This window comes from Geospiza fortis, unplaced genomic scaffold, assembly GCF_000277835.1.
Source record: "Geospiza fortis unplaced genomic scaffold, GeoFor_1.0 scaffold231, whole genome shotgun sequence".
In the NCBI taxonomy this organism is placed as follows: Eukaryota; Metazoa; Chordata; class Aves; order Passeriformes; family Thraupidae; genus Geospiza; species Geospiza fortis.
The window spans coordinates 1945881-1962997 of record NW_005054351.1 but is presented as its reverse complement, the minus strand read 5'-3'; the positions used below and the strand labels follow the sequence as shown (position 1 = coordinate 1962997).

Sequence of the window (17117 nt, the reverse complement as noted above, 5' to 3'; positions counted from 1 at the left end):
AGGCGGCGGCGGCGGCAGCGGGGGCCTGACTTGGGTGGTAAGTTGTGGGGCTGCATCTTGTTGTTCGTGGGTTTTGCTACTCGTGTTTTGTTGTTATTACTATTATTTCTGTTTGCGTCCCTTGCGTGTGTGGAAAGAGCGCGGGTTGGCTTTGAAAGGAGGGAAGAAGCTGAGGGAAGGCGCTGGGGGCTGGCGTGGAAAGCGAAGCGCTGTGGAGCCGCCGCTCTGTGGAGGGCTCCGGGATAGGAGGAGGAAGACTGGGCTTGGAATTGATGCTACAGGAGTGGAGATTTTATCCCTCTGGGGGGCTTCTCGGGGTGCTGGGAGCCGTGTGGAAGAGGTCACTCTTTGAGCAAACAGGTGGGAAGCTCCCGGGGGTAGCGGATGGGTCATCAGGGCTGTCTTGAAGTCGCTGTCCTCCAAAGCGAGATGTGGTCTGTCTGTCTGTATGTCGTTCCGCCAGAGTTGTGGGTATTGCCTCTTGTTCCTAGAGCAAAGCCTTTGCAGGCTAGCAGAGGGTCTTTGTGTTGTTCCCATTTTCTTTTCCAACTGTGCGTGAAGACAATACCCGAAGTTCCCAAGTTTCAGAGACAGGAAGCAGGAGCTGTGTGCTTGAAGTTCCATCTTGGCATTCAACTTCATCCTCCAGAAGTTGTAACTCTGTAGCAGACCCAAGAAGGGGGTGTTTTGCTGCCTTTCCTGGATTGGTCGGAGGTGTTAAGATTGGAGAGGGTGCTGGTGATAGCTGACTTTAGAATTGGTGAATCCTTTTGAGCCTCCTTATGGTCCTTTGAGAGTGCTGGCTCCCAGTGTTGAGGTGCTTCCCTGGTCAGCAGTAAGAGCGGATGCTCTCAGGTTTTGGTGAGACCTGAGAGGAAGGAGGAGCAAAGGTGACCTGAAGGGGTCTGGTTCAGCCAATCGGTAACTCACCGCCTTTCTCTTGCTCCGCGTAGAGATGTAACTTCTTTAATGTTTAAGCAGAAGACACTAGATCTTGATGGACAGGTATCTTTGGTCAGGCACATGTGCTTTCCAGAGGTGGGAACTTTTAACGAGTCTTGTTAAACTGAATAACAGCAAACTTGTTCTTGGGTCCCTCTACATCTTGGAGCTGTTGAAAATGAAGTATTATTGGAGTGAACAAATCCTGTGTGTTCTGATGGTGGACTATTTCCATGGACCTAATTACTGCATTTTATGTTGGTAATTCTCTTTAATTTCCAAAAGCTGCCAGCATGGTAAGGTATATTATAAAAAAAAAGTGCAAGTTTCTGGGTGTGCCACTTGAAATCACACAGTTTAGCCATGGGAACATGTCTAAGTTGAGAAGCTATTCTCCTTTCTTTTCACAATACTTTACAATATTTATCAGCTGTGGTCTTTGGATGGCTCTTCAGAATCAAGATTTTACCATCTAGGTTTGACCAAGTAATTGAAAGTTTTACAGCTCATACAGAAAACTGCAGAATGAAGTGTGAAAATTACTGAATAGGCATTTTTATTGAAACATGTTCTTAAATGTAATGGGGTTGAAATTATGGTGAGTCAACAGTTTCCTACAACTGGAAATGATCAAACTTTTCATTCTCTAAAAGCAGTGAAAGTTAAAAGTGTTTTTGTCAACTCAAGAGTAGTTGTAGTGAAATAATTGGATTCTAGTTGAAACTGTTGATTTATTTTTTCAGAAAGCAATGGGACATTCTTTCTTTCTCTCATGTACATTTTAAATGGTGAAGGTAGGATTTCTGAGCCAGCTCCTAAAACCAGACCTGTTCCATGTCAGCTGTAGAACACTGGCATGCAAAAGAACAATATTGTTGTAGCACTGAATTGAATGGGGCCATGGCCTGTGTGCCAAGCTGAAAAAACCCTTGGTTTAGGTGGTGGTTCATTTGTAGATGATCATATACTGTCCTTGAGGAGGGTGAGAGGGACAGAGGTAGGGACAGAATAGTTTCAGCTGTCTGGCTTTAATCTGCTTGCCATATATCTGCTGGATATGCAACCACTTGCAGTTCAGTTGTAGGTTGTTTTGAAACCACCTTGATTTTTTCAGAATTCTTGCCAGTGTGTTGAAACCACCAGGATGCTTCTCTGTCTGAGTAATGTATTCTCTGTAGTTTGTGGTTTCTTAATAAGACCACGAGTTAAACAATTGAAGGGTAACAGAAGAAAGTCTGGCCCTAAAGATGAGGAATCATTTAAAACTTGGTGGGATGTGTACATAATCTAGTTGCTCACATTTTAGTAAAGAGTTGCATGTGCAGCTTCAGCTTTGGGTGTGATTCAAAGAGCATGCTTGTAGGTAGGAAAGAAATTACATGCAGTCGTGAAAAAGGAAAGATACTTCCTATAATAGAGAATTTACCCTGGAGTGAATTTCATAATGAGACATCATACGAGCATCAGGTGATACCTGATTTTACTTTTAAAAGAAAGAAGAATTAAATGTTCATGGAAACAAACAGGAAGTCATCTGTGTTTTCAGCTGTAACAGGATTTGAAGAAATATAACTAGTTAGGCACAATTACTAATGATGGGAACACATGAGAGTACAAAAAGTGACATGTGTATTGGGAAAATAATCTAGCATTATTTAACTGGAGACATACCAAGATAACTTCTGATTTATAAAATGTACTTGCTTGGTTTTTTAATAGCTCATTGTTTCCTTGGTCTGGTTGATGATTTTCTGAAATCGACTTGCAGCTCTGCACACTGATAGTTGGTAGAAGTTGGAGTTTTGACAGAGTGATATAAATTACTTTTGGTGGGTGATCTCCAAGTGTCACTCACAAATGTGCTAAGTTGTATTAAGAGTTAACTAACTCTTAATACCTTAACTCTTAAGAGTTAACAAAGCGTGGATTTGTAACTAGGAGAGTTTTCACTGGTGAAACATAATGGCGTTTTCTAATGATAGAAAAACTTACTGTGAACAAAAGAAATAATTCTTCAGCCTCTGTGTGTGTTTAGGAACTACAGAAAATGAATTGTAATGGCACAGTAATAGGATTTAATTAGTTTTTATAAATATGCCTTTTATGGTGAGAGTGAAGTCATTGTAAGTAACACTTTGAAGTGCATTGGTTCTGATGCAATGGTAATGCTCACAAAACTGAGTATTTCAAACAAGCAACATTTAATCACTTAATTCTGTCAGTGTTTTCAAGACTTTTTCCTTGACCCTAAGAGCTATATGAGCCTGATAAACGGAAGCTGAGAGTGCTGATAAAAATTTAGGACTTTGAACACTACTTCCACTTTCCTGTCCTTGTGGAAAGGGACAGGTTTTGACTCTAGGAAATGCTAGCTTAAAGTGAATATATGCTGAGTGTTCATGTGACTTCTCTTTTAAAAAATATCATTGGTATCTGCTCTTTAGATGGAGTGGAATGGAAATAATGTATATTATTAGTAGGTGGAAATATTGCATATTTTTGGGTTATAATTCTTTGAATAAATATAGTAGCTGCATATTGGTAAATGAAAAGAAGCAGCCTTTCAATTAATCTAAATTCAGATATAAGCATCTTTCAGAAGATTCAGAGTTTACCTTAAAAATGAGGTAATTTTAACTTCATACTGTCATTTTTTTTAAATATGAAGAGTGAATGTAATTGATAAGATAGTAGGCTCAATATATATATTTTTTTAAAGCATCAACAAATAAAGCCCACCCTAATCCTATTAAAGGGATCTTGTCTTTTATTGTTTCATTTGAAATCAAATACGTTTAACTTAATAAAGGGATGACTTTCAGTTTGATTTGGCTTTTAATACATTCTGAGAGGGTTAAAACAAGTGCTCCTCTTGAATAATGTCCGATAACTTCTAGTGATGTGCCATAACTCACCGCTTATGGCTTCTGCACTGGGTGGTTTTTAACTTTATGAGTAGGTTTTTTACATCTAAAATCTGACCTGGATCTCTGCTGCCCTGAGGATCTGCCCATCACTGCTACACTGAGCTTTGACCATTCCTCTGATTTGGGAGCAGGGGCTTTTGGATGGGAGCAATGCAGGAATTCCCTTCTGCCCATGTAGTACTTGGAGGGAGAGTGCTGGGCTGAGACAGCGTACCCAGGAGCTGCAGTGTGTTACTGCTCCGTCATGGGTCTGGGTCTATAAGCTATCAGGGTTCTGCCTGCCTCAGGTACAAACAGTTGGCAGGTATGGTCAGCAATATGAACAAATCCTAATGAAGTCTTCTGTTTTTAGAAATAGGCATACTGTCCTATAGGTGAACCAATGGTAAATGGTCCTTTATCCTTTTTATTGCTGTTCATTACTATGCTGTTCATTTCAAAGGAGGAGTAGGCGGCAGAAGTTCCTTCTCCTGAGTCCTTTAGGCCTTTTTAGTTCCCTCTCCAGAGCCAGGTTAGAGCTCAGAATTAGCTTTCTGTTCTTTGCGTTTCTTTATCTGGATCGGGCCTTCTGTTTCTCCGCTGGTGCAGCTGGGCCAGGGCGCAGTTGTCACATACGTAACACTTGTTACATGTGCTGTTAGCTTGTCTTATCTTTCCTCTGCTACGCTGTGGTGCCTGCAGAGCAGGCGGGGCGTGGGGGAAAACTCTTTGTGTTGTTGCCGATCCTTGTTTCAGTGCTCTTCTCTTCCTTTATATGAGTGTCCATCTTTTGCTATTGTGGTGACCAGGGAACTGGGAGGTTTCGTGTCCTGTGTGTCCTTACCCTCCCTCCCCCTCCTTTTTTCACAGTTATACAATGAAAGGAAGGTCAGACCTGAAAGACGTGCCCCAATTTATGGATATTAATATTTACTTTTGCTAAACAGAATGAGTTTTGTAGGCTTTGAGCTGTACAGTTATATCTGACAGTTGAGGGGAAGCAGCATTCCCTCCCTGTCCTGTAGTATTCCTGATTCTGCTGCCCTTAAGGAAGCAGTGCTGTAAAGCGATGTCATGACTTCCCTGGATATCCCAGTACCAGAGGGGAATGTTTGCGGCTCACTTGGGTGAGTCAGACACAATAGTTCTGAAGAGGGATTCCTCAGGTGTTTTGGTTTGCCTGCCAAAAAAAAAAGTGGTTGCTTCTTATCCTGTACCGTCCACACCAGCATTCATTAAGTACTTTTGTTGTCCAGTCTTCTCCTTGTCAGAGTGCTGAATAATGCAGGATCAAAGTGGTAGAGGTGATATCAGGTGGAGGCTTGCTACTGGAACAGGATCGGGGCCACATCTTGGACAGCAGCTGAGCCAGTCCCACAGCTCAGGGTGTGCCTCTGCACCCTCTGTATTCCGAACTGGGAGGAATCCTTGTTCTGGCATAGGTGAAAGAGTGATGGATGCATAGGAGTGGGGAGCTCAATTGTACCCAAGTCTAGGAAGGGATGTATAGCTCAGGGGTTGGGGAGGAATTCATTTTAGAAGGTTTGTGGGCAGTTACTTTAGGTGTTCAGGGAGGAACGGTGTACATTTGAGCGCATGCCCTCTGTTAATATTTGACCTGTGAGACTTGTGTGTGTGTGCATTTAATTTCTAAGACACCTGTGGCTGTATTGTGCTAGTAAGTAAGGAATTACTTTATTTGGACAGATAAAGTAAGCTTAACAAATAAAAGAACATACAAGTAGTCTAAGATAGACACCTTATATCTGAAAAAATTACTGATTAAATTTAGATTTCATTTGCATTGACTTGATTTTTCCAGAAGTAGGTTTTTACCTTGCAACTAAACTGTCTTGTGTGTCTATGTGCAAAGGCAGTCTGCAAATGCATGTTTATGTTTCAATTAATTAAAAGCAGCACATGTGATTAATAGCTGATGGATGGGAGTGATTCCATCCCTGGGAGTGAGTTTTTATATATATGTATATATATAATAGATTATATATAGAAAATTTAAGAATGAAAACTGTTACAGAAAACTTAATTCTCATTTGAAACAGTAAATTTCTTGCAAGCCCCCCACAGTGAAAATATTTTCCTGCATTAAATAGGTGCTTTGTGAATGTTTTCAAAAGCAGATTGAGAAAAAGAATACATAGTTCTATATGTGTATAACTGTGTGAAGAAGTTTCTTTTGAAAATTGCGTGCTTGGAAACATAGTGGTGTCTTCTCAAGTACTTGTACTGGAACACAAGTACTTTGGAAGAATGTTTTTTAAGGCTATTATTCCAGATTTAAAGTAAATTCTAAATTAAGGCATATAAAATGTTATTACATAACTTTGAAAATAAATACTAAAACTTCAACTATGTTTTAAGTTCTAGCAATAAAAACAAGGTGTCAAGATCAAATGCCAAATATTTATTGGTGTTGCAAATACAGAAGAAAACTGTTTCTCATAAGTGAAGTGAAAAACCAGCTCTTAGTAATTTTTATTCAAAAGTGTTTCCTACCCATATTCTTCAGGTATTTCAGTAAAGAGTACTCAAAAGTTTTGTGTGAAAAGCAGGAAAATATTTGTCCCCTCCTTGACAAGTGAGCATCAGATCTGCTATTTTTAAAATTTCACCATGATTGCAAATGCTTTTACTCTTATGAACTAAGTCTTTTTATGTTGTGTTTTGAAGAGAGTTGTTAACTTATTCTATGATATCAGCTCATCTAGTTTCATTTAATAAAGCTATTTTAATATCCTGTCTGTGTCTCAATGCAATTCCAATTTACATAAAAATACAGTTTGCTACTGAAAGTAAGCTACTACTTATATTTTTTTTTATTTTGTGAAAGTGATAAATCTGTGTATTTGTTACACTATGCACATCTAGCAATTTTAGTGGGGTTTTTTCAGCAAGTTAGCAAAAACGGTGTTAGCCAAGTTAGTGTAAAATCTATTTGAGCTAGAACATGTTTGAAAGGTTCAAACCTAAACATCAAATCTATATTTTCCTTTGGACATAATTTGAAAAGCTACCTTAAAGGAAAAAAAAAGGGAAATATGTAAAAAAGGATTAAAATGCTTAATCTACCTTTTTTTCCTGATTTGTGGAGTAGAATTGCAGTTGAGATATAAACAGTCCTCCTCTCATGGATACGACATCTTGATATTTTTTGCTCTTTTTTACTGAATGAGTGGGCCTAGTTAGTCTAGGATTTCCTGTTCCTTCTTCAGACATTGGAAACTTATGAGAAGGGCAAATGTATTAAAAACTGGGCAAATGTCTACCTTAGTGAGGTGTCAAGAACTCACACCATCTTCCTCAATCTCTGTAGGAATCTTTAAGGAGAGAGCAAGAAATAATATTTTCTTGTCATGACAAAATACAGGAGCCATAAGATAACGGCGAGAAGTTATTTTCCTATAAATCAAAAGAAGCTGAGATAAAGTAGAGGAAAACAATAATAATAATAAAAAAAAGCTCTTGCAACCAGATAACTTGATATGTAATATTTCCCTAAGAACAGTTAGAATTCTGGGGTCATCCCCTAAGCAGGGCATCTTTACTTATGAGAAATGGACAGTGTGAGCTTCAGAGGAGATATTTCCAGCTGTGTATTCCATGGTGGCTCTGGGCTATTTGGAGTTTTTAGGAACAATAGTGTAGTAGCGTGTGAGCATTTCAGTCCTGTGTTTTATTCTCCAGTTGTGTGCCATGATATGAAGGTACAAGAATGGCAAGGTGTCTGGGGAAAAATAACTTTGTCTCAGTCCATCTGATATAGAGAGTTCTACTGCCTGAAGTCATCCAGGCTGTTACTCCATGTGTCAGCATCAAGCTTTTTGTTGGCTGAGGTAGTGGTTTTTGTCATACTCTGTTTAGTGATCCTAACTTAGGGTTTTCCACCACTGTTGTGTTAAAGCATCATCATGAAAACTTCGAGGTGTCATGTCACAATCTTGGAGTAAAAGGGAGGCAAGCTGCTTGGAGGAGAGAAGTTGCAAGAAGTGAGGCAGTTATTCTTTTTTGGTATTAGGTAGATCCAGAAGATCTACCTAAGGTAGATCTTTAAGGTTTTTCTTAAAATCTCAAATAGGTGACTGTACAAGCATGTGAGAAATTGGCTGGGGGCAGAGGAAGAAGTTCCTTCCTGGTTTGCTGTTGGAGACAGAGGCAGATGGTCCAGATGCTTGGGAGAAAACAAACCCACAGTTGTATCATGTTAACCTGCTCTTCCTTATATTTGTTAAATCTTTCAGAATATGCCATGTAGACTTTCTTCTTTCCGCTTCTATCAGCTGAGTGATAAACATGCACGTCAGGTAACAGAAAGGTGATGAAAATGCAAAACAACTTAAAAATTAATCTCAGAATATATTTGAAGTTATTTTATGAGTCTTTTATATGGTACCTTTTATGGAGAGGTTGATTCTTCTGCCTGCCAAGACACAGTTCTTAAATAGCAAATTAAAGGGTAGAGTTTTGATGATCTTCAAGATTGTCAGCACTTTTAATGAACAATCCTGAAAGACTTTTCCTAATGACTTCTGTAGGAATGTTGTGGGAGGATGAGTGGCTGAGGAAGAGATGGGAGTTTTGGAACAGCATTAAGGGTTTATTGACTCATTGATGCATCTGTTTTCCTCCTTCTAAATTGCTGTCAATGTCTGGAAAACCAACCCTCTGTTCCTTTCTCAAGGAATTTACTACAGGAGTGAGACTAGAATTTGTAGTATATTTATGAGGCTTATAAAACGTTTCAAGGCTTGTAAAGTCTCCAGAGGAGGAGTAGATGTTGAATAGTAGGAGCTGAGCAATTAAACTCAAGCAGCTTTTTTTAAGGAACACTGGATTCATATTTATTTTAATGTAGCAGAAAAAAAAATATTTTAAAACTAGAGAATACCAGAAAATGTGGCTGTCTTACCATAGGTGCTTCTAATTATAAAAAAAGTAGTTTTTAGTGTGGACCAAATGTTGTATGGGGTATGAATGTTCAGTGTTTGGGACACTTTTTTTTAAAAGAAAAAAAGCTCATTGATTTTAATTTATGTGGTGCCTTGTGTTAAGTAAATATGTTGCTGTTGCTTTTCTGTGGAAGGTTCCAGGGAGGAGACTTCTAATAGTTTCTACTGATCATATTGCACTCCTTTGTAGGGCACCACGTGTATTAAAAGTGTGAAAAACCCATGTATCACAGTCAAGGTGTTTTAGTATTTCAATGCTAAGTAGACAGGCAAATAACATAAAGGTGTGTTATTATAAACAAATTCTAATATACTGATAGCTGTTACATTTGTGAGAGTCTAAGAATTTGCTTTTCTTGTTCAGCGGAGGATTGCTTCCCACTGAAGAGTGCAGCTGGATCAGTAACCTCTGAATGACTTTTGGGCTCTCCTCTATTACTGATGTGGTGTGAGTGGTAGTCCAGAGCCTGACCAGAAAATCTGGGTTTGGGGTGCTCTGCAGAATGAAATCTTCATGTATGCCAGTGAACATGAGCTCAGAAACTGCCCTGTTGGATTTGCTCTCTCCAGGTGCTGTCTTGCACCGTGAACCATCTTGAATGTTGCCTTAGTCCTGCCCAAAGTTTTTTCTAAAGTTTGTTTGTTAATAATGAAGATTGGTCAGCAGGGAAAAAAATACTGTGCAGTATGATATGGGTTCAAGCTGGCCATAGGACCCAGAGCATCTGAAAGAAAATATCACAGTGCTGATGTGATACTTGACATACAGCCTGTATGGGTTTCAAAGATTTTGTTTTTCAGAAACAAAAATCTGTGAGGATGTGGCAAATAATCCTTGCAATTGGGAAATGGAAATGAACTGTGATTCTGGAATACTTTCACAGTGCTCAAACTAGTCGTGCAGTAAAGCCTTAGGAAAAGGTCAAGGATGTGGGAAACACAGAGTTATAAAGAGGTGCAGCCAGATACTAATAACCTGAAGTTCAGATGTCAGAACCTCAAACTTTTTGATTTCTTGACTAGTGGAGGGCTTGTGTGTGAGCTGGCTGGTGAAACAGTGGACCAAACAGATTTGGGGATTCTGTCATCAAACAGCTTCAGCCAGTGGTTCCAAAGACCACTGGTACCAGAATCTGTAAGAAAACAGTCATAAGGTCTTAAAGTATAATATTAATAAATTCCTTTTTGTGTTAGAGTGGTTTTTGTGCTTGTCTCTGAATTTTAGCTGGAAATAAGAGGTTCTTAGAAGATTAATTTGTTTCCACATCATCCATGATGTACTTTTTGATACCATATGAGCAGTAAAATGTTTATTATTGGAATAGAACTTGTCAGTGGATAGACAACTAAAAAATTTCAGGCCAACAGAAAAATCTAGCAATAAAATTCAATTTAATTGTCATCGTGCAAGGGCAGATATTAGACACCTGCATTTAAAGAATGTAGGATCTGAATGTATTGCAGGTTGTGTAGAAGGCTGTGTGAAATAAAGCATGACTGTTGCAATACTAACTTAATATGACAGAAAATGAATTCACATTTAAAACAATATACATCATTTTCTGGTCAGAAGTAATTACAGTGAGCATACATATTTGCACAAAGGTGTTATTCTTCAAAAAGAATAGAGAAAGAAAATCCCTAAATTTTCATTTAAATCTTGTGTGCCTCTACGTTGTGTATTAATAATACTAAAATAAAAATGATGCTACTTTTATGGTGTTTAGGTATTTACTAGGAAGATGAAGCTCTGTAATTCCAAGGGTGTCATTCCATCGTGCAGCTAAGCAATCTAGCAATACCTGTTGAAAAGTGTGGGGATTTTTTTTATCATATCCTCCTAGCTGTATGTTTCTCCTTTTTTCCTTGCACCACTAACTTGTCTGATTCTCTAGCAAGCTTGTTCAGAAAAGTGAGCTAGTGGACAGCTGGTTGCTTCTGGTTGATGAAGAATGGGGAGAAGCTCTGTTTGCTCCCTGAACCAGATTGTTGGGAGGTGGATTTGATTTCACTGTAAGGAACAGAGGAGGGAAGAAAGAAGGAATTTTGCCCTTTTGGCAGCAATTAATAGTTTTGGTTTTTTTTGACAGGGAGATCTGGCCATTCTGAAGCTATTCCATAACTGGATCATCATCACTAAATTCCATGTAATGTGATGTTTTCAGAGTCCGGAGTGAAGGGTCAGAATCAGGGAATTAAAAAAAAAAAATAAAAATCAGGAATTTAAAATGAACAGGTGGATTAGTCTCACTGATGAGACTAGTTCTGGGTGAATTCTCTGGAAATTATCAACTTTGAGAAGGATGTGTTAGAGAGATTTAGTTCATGTCACTGATGGTATGCAACAGTCTATGGAAGTTTACTGTGGTAAAAGGGAACTGTTACTTTTGTGTGTTTTCATCTTGGCAGGAGAGCCCAGCCATTTGTTAAACACAGCAGGAGAGTGGTTTATTTTGAAACTCCCTCCAGTTTTGTTTGCATGGTGGGAGGTATTCTCAGCCAGAGTTTTCTTTGGGAAGATTGCAACATGTTTAGGTAAAATTGTATTCCTTGTCAATTTTTCTAGGGCTAGAAGAGGCCATTATGATCCAATATGACACACTACAGTCAAGAGCATGTTATCTATAGAATTCCCTAGTAATTATCATAAGGCACCTATACACGTTTTCTTTTTTGTAGATACAGCATATCTCCCTCAGAAGAGGTAGTTTTGTTTTGAACTGTAATCTGTGGATTTCATTACTTAATTAACCTCCCAAGGTTTTACAGCTTAATTACACTCAAAATTTACTGTCTTGTCCCACTAAATGTGCTTATCCTACACTTTATTTAAGGAAATGTAGGACACGTGGCATGTACTTTTCTAAATTGTTATGTCTCAGGGCTGCATTTGCCTTTTGAGGAGTATGTATCAGGAGTATTCATTATATGGGGTAGTTTTATGAGTTTAAGGCAGAAAAGACAAAGCCAAAGGGAAGGAAACTTCTTGTTCACCTACATATTCTCTTCTAGTCTCATTTATGTTTGTCTGCCAATGTAGGAAATGAGCCCTTTTCTTGCCATCTAATAGGGATAAGAAGGAATGGGCAGACTAAAGAAAAATGGTTTGTTAGTGTTGTTGTATGGAGATATTTTGCAATGGAGGAGACTGTGACAGTGAGCAATACAAAATTAAGTTTGTGTAAATGGGGAGAGACATTAATATTAACATTTTTCAGGTTTTTCAGCTTTCTGTGGTGTGGAATTAGTCTACTTAAGTAAGAGTGAAGTCTCCACTTAAAGTAAGGAGTCAAAGCAAGGATGTATATTCCAGCTATGTGAAGATTGAAACTGATGATGAAACCTGCCTTCTTTGTTGTAGCTTTATATGTTATTGTGTCTTTAGATAGGAATAGCTTTTCTCTGGTGCTGCCAAACTCTCTAGATCAAGTGTGTATTAAGATTTAGCTGTATTAAATACAGCTGTTTGCAACATAAGGAGCCAAACTCAGTGTGGTGGCTCAAAATGCAGAGAAAGATGACATGACCTGGTTCTAATTACAAAAAGGCAATAAAAAATCTCTAACTTAATATGGATTTCATACATGCCTTGTTAAACACAAAAATGTCAATGGGTGAGAACACAACATGAAAAAAAAAAGGCAAAATGTGAAGAAAGAAGATGCCAAAGCAGGATATGTGAGTTCATGGGTTGAAGGTAGACAGTAAAAGCCTTGTTGCCAAACTGTCCTCTATCAGCAGCTACTTGGGTTCTGGCTGTGGAGCTCACCAAAGGAAAGGATGCAGCTTTCACACAGTACTAGATAAATTCATGGCAAAAACCTTCAAAAGGGAAGCTCTGCAGACATTTCAGTCATCCTGGGTTGATGATATTGTGGCAGTTGCCACAATAAGACCTGGTTGTGACAGCATGCACAACAGTGGTGATGTGTAACCTGTGCAGCAATTGCTGTCACCTGAGAATTGGGGTTTTTCTATCCAGTTGTCACTATGCTGTGTTTTAGAGCAATGTAGGGAGCTGGCACCATCGGAGGTCACTCTATAAAGTTTGACTGCATGTCTTTGAAAGAGGATGAACAGTGCAATAGGTTGTAGCTTTCCAAACTACTTAAGCATGTTGTCTTACTGACTTACCCAGATGTGTGTATTTGTCATCAATCTGGAGGGTTAGAAAGTCCACAAGATTAATAAGAATTTGTAAAGTCTTGAATGTCACAAGAGCGTTGGGAAAGTCATACGCTGTGTCTAAAAAAAATAATAAAAAATAATAATTAAAAAAAATTGGCAGCATTAAAATTGCAAAGCAGACCTTGAACACTGAGTAACCTGTAAGCAAACAAGCAAAAAGCAGTCCTACTGTGAAGCAGGAGACTTAAGCCCTTTGTGACACTTGGTTAATTCTCTTTAGGGGTTTTCTCATGAAACAACAGCTGATGCTGTTTTGAGAAGTGTTATTGAAGCTTTAACAATATGAAGATCTTTCATACAGGACAGAATACAAAAGGCATTCTTCAGACAGTTCCAAAATATACACCAGAGATTGTCAGTTAAAGAGCACTGTGGTTAAGTGCTTGCCCAGTTTAAAACAAAAAAAAGAAAGGCGGGGGAGGACTTTCCTGTTGGATTTATTTGTATTTTAAGTAGTAGAAATTCAGAAGTTGAAAACACTTAAATTTTATTTTGCTTTTTTATCAAGGAACACAAAATGTGAAGATTGTGGAGGATATTTGTGTCCTTAGATCTCTATCCTGTGTTTGGTGATGAAGATTTTCTCTTCTTTGGAATGAGTTCTGAGTGTCACTTGAACTCTAAAAATGTCCATTTGAGATGAGATAAAGATATTCAGAATTGGTTTTCTGGGTACAGCACAGCCCAAAATGCTTGGCCTGGGAAACTGCACTTCTATGGACTTCTGATCCTTGCATACCTGCATAATTACATTCATTTGTAGAGTTGAATACTTTTGGGCTTTTGCTTTTATGCTTGTGTTTGAATAGCGTGTTAAATAAGTTCTGAATGTTTATAACACAAAAACCAGGGGTTTTTGCATGCAGAATATGTATGATTCTTGAAGTATTGTATGAATAAAATAATACATCATGAATAAAATCTGTCCTCTATGACAATGAAATGAACATTTAAGCTTGGCATACTTTGTGATGTCTTAATAAAAACTATAGCATTAAAATTCATTGAAGTTTTTAAGACTAGTTTTTTCCTTTTTTTTTTAATCATGGAGCAGAAAGAAAATATGTTATGCTGATCCTCTGTGTATTTTTCTCCCTTCTTAAATCATACATTGTCATGTTCCTATGAGTGTGTTATAGACAAGAATGGACATAGGTGTCCCAGGGAGTGCAGTAGCAGAGGATCCTTACTAGTGCTGGTCTACAGCAAACCTCAAGTGTCCCCAAGAAGGGATGCTTCTGCAGGGCTAGCTCTTTTTGGGCAGTAGAGTTTGTTTAGCTGTCAACGTGACAACACGCTGTCCCTTGTCTATCAATGCGACAACATTTTGAAAGTATCATCTCAAAAGAAGATAGAGTTTAGATACTCTACATTTGTTACTGATAAATTGGAAAGTATAAACTCCTCTAAACTGTCAGTAAGACTTTCACTGGAAAGTAGAAATGCATTTCCTAGCATTGTATTAAAGGCAATAGCTCGTAGATGTCCCTTCCCAATATTCTATTCTGTAACAATTTTTCCGAATCTCAAGCTACTCAGTCACAATCAAATGGACTTTTGCTAATCTTCTGACTCTTACTCTACTTGTCCCATAGCATTTTTGCTATTGGAGGTAGGAAAATTGTAGCCTAAATTTTTGGGCTAAGGTTTAAGTTCTCACTTTGTGTTAAAGTGTTTGCTGAGTTATGTTGCATGGTTAGATCCCAGTCCTCACACACTGGATAAGCAGAAGCATTTTGGAGAGCTGTCTCAGAACAGTCCTGAGAATATAATACTGATATACATGTCAGCTGAAGAATTGTCATGTGGTAACTGCCCATCACAAACTTCCCTGACTGTAAAAACTTCTTATGGCCTAAGAATTGAGAGCAATTGGAGCAGTTCTGTTTGAACAAGACTTTAATGGTCTTTCCACCTGGAATTCTTTTGCATTCTATATCAGTTGCATCTCCTTTCTTACATTTTTTCCAGCACTTATTTAATCTGAGAAATACTACATTATTTTCCTGCTAGTCACTGGTCCCTTCAGAACAAGTGAACATAGTAAAACAGTGTTAACAGAGCTGTGGGACCAGTAAGTGAGCTAAGGGCAATTCCTATGAGATATGATGTCAAAGATGGTAATAAAATAAAAAATATTTATATACATGTACAGTGAAACTCATTGGAAGCCTGGGCATCATTCACAGAACTACTTCAATGGAAAAAAAAAAATGTTGCAACTATTGGCAATGCTTCTGTAGTAACAATTCTTATTCCCCCTCTTCCATGTACCAGTTTAATGCGTCTATTTGCAAAGTTCTGTTCCTTTTCTGCTTGCTTAGTTGATCCAGTCTAATTTTTAGAGTGGTGGTGGCAGGGTTATCACAGTTTACAACCAAATAACTTGGAAGGCTAAATTAACTTGTATACCAAAACCCTCTAATCACCCACGTGATTTTGCAACTTCCCTGTGTGGCAGAAAATGAGATAGACTCCAGAATAGTCATGAGTGCTAATGTTGTGGTTCCAGCTCTGCTGTGTGTAATCCTGGTGAGGTTTGTGAGGTTCCCTGGGTTTTTTCCCCTTTTCCTCTGGATGCTGTCAGATACAGGAGTAGGTAATAGAGAATTTTGTTCTCATTTGGCATATTCAGGTTTACTTGTGGCCAAATAATTGGTTGTTGTCATCACTGTTGCACACAATCTGCCTCTCTCAAAGTTCTGGAAGTGTGCTTCCTAGAATTTCCATAAATAAACTAGAAAAATGTGATCTCTGAATCTGGAGGAGAAAGGTAATTTCCCATGTTATGAATAGAAATAAATGCTCTATTCTTGTGCTGGCTGGGCTGGGAGGGGGGAGGTGGAGAGGCATCAAAGCCTGAGTACAAGAAGCTGGAGAAGATAAATGAGATTAATATGAGGAAAATTGTGTGCATAGGTTGGTGTTTGGCCTTTTTGATTCGCTGAAGTTGGTAGTGTGAGTTCAGTATCCTTTGCTCCTTTTTCCTAAGGATTTATGTGCTTTCTTGCCCTTTGCTTTCAGTGCTATCTGAGGCTGCAACAAAAGCTAGATCGAGGGAGAAGTGATTGCGCTTCCTTTTGGCCACAAAATTTGCAGGATGACTGGTTAATTGAAGGTTGGAGTTTAGCCTGTATTTACTTTATATACACACATACTGGAAACAGCTAAATGAGAGGGAGAATATTTGCCTGAGTGGCAAGTGGGTTTTGCCCTCGTTATTTGTCTGGTGATGGTTTCTACTGGTCATGTAACATCTGCTTCAGAGTTGATAAAGCCCCTCTGAGAGAAGGAGGCAATTTCAGGTACTGGGTGGGTGGAGACAGAATTTCTTATATCTTCCTAAGCCAGGCAAATAAATCATGTGAGTTAAAGTTACATTTACTGGCATTTTTAAGATAATTCAGATAATTCCAATTTATAGATAGGAGTGCATACTCTAAAACATCATTACTAGTCTCTTTGAATGCTTTTACTGTTTCAGAAGAGGGCTAGTCTTTATTTGGTTGTTCTGAGTTTAACCTTTTATTATGTGGTTTTCATTCAATGGCAAGGAAGTATCTATCAGGATAAATTGCTGAAAGTGCACCATATCTCTTTATCTCACCTCCCTCCCCATCCCAAAGTGGGTTAGTTTACCATAAAACTGTTCTTCAAGGTAGTTTTCATAAAATCCAGACAGATTAGGCTTGAATTCTGTTTAAATTCTAACATTAGCCTATGTGATTCTCTCTTCTTATAGTTCTTGGTTTATTTAATAGTCATAGAATGACCTGGGTTAGAAGGGATCTTAAAGATCATTGAGTTCCAAACCCGCTGCCATGGGCAGGGACACCTTCCACTAGACCAGGTTGCTTAAAATTCCATCCAGCCTGGCCTTGAACATTCCCAGGGATGGGGCATACACAGCTTCTCTGGGCACCTATTCCAGTGCCTCACCAGCCTCACAGGAAAGAATGTCTTCCTAATATGTAATCTAAACCTACTCTTTCAGTTTGAAGCCATTCCCCCTTGTCATTCCTCTATATGCTCTTTTAAATAATGTCTCTCCTTTCATCATAAAGCATTCTGGGATTGTGTCAGGTTTGATCACTTCAATAGAAAATGTAAATTATAG

The 17117-nt window shown here is 38.5% G+C and overlaps 1 protein-coding gene across 4 annotated transcripts in view; it reads left to right on the top strand.

Moving 5' to 3' along the window:
* The first annotated feature begins 6 nt into the window (after window positions 1-6).
* The window catches only part of TOP2B (DNA topoisomerase II beta), a 61418-nt gene continuing 44307 nt past the window's right edge, over window positions 7-17117 (top strand). For all 4 annotated transcript variants that reach the window (XM_031058885.1, XM_031058883.1, XM_031058884.1 and 1 more), the window contains exon 1: window positions 7-37. The gene's annotated coding sequence lies outside the window, so the exon portion shown is untranslated. The remainder of the gene's footprint in view (window positions 38-17117) is intronic.